General features: G+C 40.8%; 1 non-coding gene across 1 annotated transcript; it reads left to right on the top strand.

Annotated features, from left to right (window-relative positions):
- The first annotated feature begins 3235 nt into the window (after positions 1-3235).
- Positions 3236-3398, top strand: LOC115873153. Its single transcript, XR_004048254.1, has one exon. It is a non-coding gene; the product is annotated as a U1 spliceosomal RNA (small nuclear RNA).
- The last annotated feature ends 1563 nt before the right edge of the window (positions 3399-4961 follow it).

The following is a 4961-nucleotide window of genomic DNA, read 5'->3' as shown; positions in this document are numbered from 1 at the left end:
GGATTACACTGATTTTTTTTTCTACTGTGAAGTCGTCCTTGCAAACCTGATATGAATCCTTCTTTGATCATGATGCACTTTTTCTGGATGTTTTCTTGAACTCTACTGGCTAGAATTTTATTGATTAATTTTGATGTTTATTGGGGATATTGGTCTATTTTTATTATGATGTGACTTGGTGATTTTCCTTTGGGATCAATTCTGTTTGGAGTTTTCTGACTTCTTAAATAGTTCTCAATGTTATAATATTAGGGAAGTTCCTCTTTAATATTTTGTCAACTATTTCATCTGGAGTTAATATTTCTTCTTTCTGTTCTGAGATGTTTATTAAACATAAAGTATTTCTTTTGATAGTGTCCAAAATTTTTTTTTTCAGTTTTATTTAGTCTTTTTGACTTTTTTTTTAATGGCTTGATTTTCTTGTATTTTTATCTCAAAAGATTTGTCTTCAAGAACACTGATACTGGATTCTATTCTTCTGGTCCTGTTTTGTTCATTTATTTCAGGGTTTGCCTTTTGAATTCCTTTTGAAATGTTGTTGGATCATTTCTAGTTTTTCATTCATTTTGTTAGATTGGTCTTGTAGTGATTTCCTGGGTTCTTTTATCTCCTCTTCTCTTCTGATTTTTTATTCTGTATTTCGATTAAGTTTTTCCTTAAAGTACTTAAAGCAGCTGAATATCATCATCCTAAACTCCCTCATGGAAGGATCTGAAACTTTCTTCTCCTCTAAGAGCTCCCCCTGGTCCACATCTGTATGTATTCTAGTCAACTGAGCTGTGTTCTCTTGTTTCCAGATATGTGCAGAAATTGATGGGTGATGCTTTCAAGATATTCTATTTATTTATATATGCTTTCTCTGACCACAAAGCAATCCCCAACTCCTTATTGTAGTTCCTAGAGAGTCAAGAGTGACCAGGCAGTTTGACATTAGCTCAATACCAACAGGAACCAGAGACAGGAAATAACTGTTGCACCTGTTAAAATCCTAGTATCGGGGTTGGCTCTCAGGTCCTGAGGGGATGCTAGGCAATGATAAACACAACCAATGTGAAAGGGAAGAGGACATAATCTCTAAAACACTGCCATGTACCTGCTCAAACTATACTCACTGATTCTATATCAGAGCAGGTGCCAAGAGTCTATTTGGGTGTGGGACAATAGGCAGGTGATACGACTTTCAATCCTGAGTCTAAGAAGAGATGCTCAAGCTCTCTCATACTGATTTTCTCTTGGACACAAGTCCACCAAATTATGCACTCCCTAAAGGTGGACTCATCCCATTGGTGTTCTGTCACAGTCTGGTCCCCCAAGAGTTCCAGCCAGGCATTGAGAATCAGCCACTAATTGATCTGAATCTCCCCCATCCCACCAGAGTGCAGGTAGTCCTCAACCCAAGTATATTGGGGGAGAAGCTTTAGTGTCCTCCACAGTGCTAGTTAGGTGCAGGTGTGGAACAGAGGCATCAGCTCTTTGACTCTGACCTCAGGTCTCTGAGCTTGCCCCAGACCCCTCTCATCTGTGGTCCTGGGGAGGGGAAGCTCTGTAGGCATCCTGCTGGACAGCACAAAATTCTCAGATTTTTAGGGAACTCTTTATGTCATTTCCTCTCTCTGAAACTTGAACGAGTAATTGGCAGAGGTTTCTGGTCCTCAGGGGAGGCCAGAACTCAGGCAACTGAGTCTCATCCACTTTTTTAGAAGTTTCTTTGCAGAATATTTCACAGAAGTTATGACCACACAGTCATCTTCGATTATTCTCTCTCTCCTTTTACCTTTTTACAACAAATTGTTTCTTTATTACATGTTATGCAGGACATGGTGCTTCATATTACACATATAAACCAATAAGAAAAATATTGGGCACATTTAAAGGACAAAAAAAATCAATATTTAGTGTTCAAAATATGTTACTTTTAGAACAATAAATTTATTTCTAAAATTTGTCTTTCAACAACAAAAGGCATTTATCAGAGCATTTTGTTGATATTTTATCAGAACACTGACGTATCTCCATGTAGGAAAGTTCACACTTCTCAAGGAAACAAACAAATTAAGAAGGGTTTTAAAGAACTCTTCTTGTATAAGTTGCAATATAGCATCACTCCTCATTTGCCAAAGTAGTTGACCTTCACTAAAATCTGAAAGCATAGTTTCTAAAACCTATGTGACTTACTGCCCCCTTTTCAGAATAAAAATTACTTAACACCCCCTTGGCCAATAGAAACTTTTGTACTATAGCCCACAATACAAGATAAAATGAATGTATCTGCTTCCGCAGCCCCCTTGATCAGTCCAGCCGACACACACACACACACACACACACACACATTAAGAGTCAGTGTTGCACACTCTTTGAAACACTAACTCAAACTCACTGTCATCAAATTAGTGCTGACTCATAGTGACACCCCCCCCCCCACACCTTTGTGGGCTGCTGAGACTGTGGTTCCATAAGGGAGTAGAACAACCCAGTCACTCTCCTGTGGGGCTGCTGGTGGTTTTGAAATGCCAACCACATGGATTGAAGCTCAGTGGATAACTACTACAACACAAGGGCTCCTAAGCATTCATTAGTGCTTCCTGTGGCAAATGTTCAGTCTGGTTCGTTTAATAATATCATGAAATTGGCCTAAATTTAAACTGAGTTGACTCATGTGTTTATTTATTACTCAATTAACTTATTCACCAACTGATACTTTATTGAGGGTGTACTAGATGCTAGATGCTAGGAATATAGACACAAATAAGATAAAAAATAATATGACAAGAATAACTCCTCTAAATCTCTAAATCTCTGTACTGAAACAACTCTCCAAATGTTCGATAGAAACTCAATAGACAATTCTATTGGAATACCAGCTCTCATGGAAGAAGGTTAGTAGGCAACAGGAGAATAGATAAGTCAAAAGTGTCTGCGGGAGTCAATTCGGAGTCTAGTGGACAGATGATGATGTCTGTAGCTAAATATCAAGGCAAGTGCTATCACGGATATAAGATTAAAGCACAATGAGAGGGTGAATGTTGCTATCTTGTCTATTCTGTCTCATAGAGAGCCCATGTGTGTTAGAGTGCACCTGCGTTCCAGAGAGTTTTCAATAACTGCATTTTAATAGAAGCCGATTGTCTAACTTTTCTTTCGAGCTGCCTCTGAGTAGACCTTTCCAATTGTTGCCTCACATTTTCACCACACAAAGACTCCAGGGTGAAGAAAGCAATACCCAAATAATTCAACAATACTGACCTGCCAGCGGAGACACCGTGATCACGAAGGTGGTTTTCCCAGGACGAGGCTCACCCATTGCACCCCGGGTCTGCTGACCCTGCGATTTCCCCAAATGTGGGAAACTTGACTGCATAATTTGTGGTAGTGGGGGACTGCGTTCACGCTATCCCCTGAGGAAAAAAAGTAACCATACATTTCCCATAGAATAAAACTTCCCCACATTTTCCCTTTTTCTGTCCTTCCTTCACCCTTTGTCTGTTTCACTTTCCTAGTTCTCAAAGTGTGTTCCTGAAGTATTTATCCTCCTGGGTTTCCCTCTGCCCTTGATCATTGCCCCAGAGGACCCCCGGGCCTTATTTTATAACATCAGCTATCCCTCCATGATATGGCTAGACTTATTTCTAGGTTCACACACAAAGCCTGCAGTGTCTAATCCTTACCTCTTTGTTTGCCTCCCTTTGGATTTTCCTGTGGAAGTTAGAAGGCTGGTGGCCTCCCACTGACTCTGCCATTTTGGACATCAGTGCTGCTCACCAGGGAAGTGATAAACCCTGGCTCATTTGCATGAAGCTCTGCGGTGGCTTTCTTGACCCTGAGGCTGTTAGGAGTACTCATTAGATCCTGTTTAATTAAATATGTAACACACATCATACCATCAAGCAATAGAAAAAAGAGAAAAACACAAATCTAACAACAGCTCCTGCTTCTAATTAAAAGCAGTCTGTCTTTGCCTCAGAGCAAGCTTGCCACAGTGCTTTCATCATGGGCACAGCCGGGGACCCCTGGTGCCAAAGCCCAGGGGGCAGGGATGTGAGGCTTTGGATGAGCCAATGGGGCTAAGCTTTGTTGGGTGGCACAGGCTCGCTCTCTTCCCAGTGGGTGGGATCTAATTTCAGCCCATGATATGTGATTCAAGGTGAGGAAGAGCTCTCATTTCCTATCATTCTACTTTTCAAAGGTTCTTCCACAGAACACCATAGAGTGGTGTTGCAGGTAAACAGAATATGAACACAGTGGGGTGGTCTTCCCAACCTAAACCCCATACAAACTCGAAGCAAAGGAGCCACGTGTGTCATTACTCATCTGGTAGGAAATTGACAGAGCAGACCGGCATGGGGTCACCAGGAGCAGGCTCCTCGAGAGAGGTTATGACATGCAGAGCTGAAGGTGAAAATAACATTCATAGGTAGGATACTCCTTCAGTCCTTCACTCACCTCATAATCTTGGTTCTTAGCTACCCCTTGAATTTTTCTCCTCTCCTTCACTAATCTCTTGTTATCTCTACTGCACCCTTGCCAATATTTTTCATACAGTGAACCACAGCAGAACTTGTCCACCCCTACACTTGAGTGGCCTTTCCTGTTACAAATATGATTGAGTCTTGAAACAGCTTCCTAATGCCCATGTGAATCAAGTGCTTCTATTTTTTTCCCCAAAGGTGGTGTTTTTAAACATTTTATAGGAGAAGGATAATCTAATTAATATTGGAAGGGAAATAGGCTAGAAATGCATAGTGAAGTTGCATAGCATTACAAGGGCATGGTCTACTGATTGTGTGTGTGTGTGTGTGTGTGTGTGTGTGTGTGTGTGTGTGTGTTTTGTGGGGTACTCTTGAAAGAATAATGGTCATTCTCATTTTATATGCTGCTCTCAGTTAAAGTGGGAGTTAGAGGTCCATGAGAATTTGCTTAAATAGAAAAGAACATTCCTTTTTAGCCATAGCCCTGGTGGTGCA

Source organism: Echinops telfairi, unplaced genomic scaffold (genome assembly GCF_000313985.2).
Source record: "Echinops telfairi isolate 266 unplaced genomic scaffold, ASM31398v2 ScPeMD7_7465;HRSCAF=8503, whole genome shotgun sequence".
NCBI lineage: Eukaryota > Metazoa > Chordata > Mammalia > Afrosoricida > Tenrecidae > Echinops > Echinops telfairi.
This window is presented reverse-complemented; position numbering and strand designations above follow the sequence as displayed.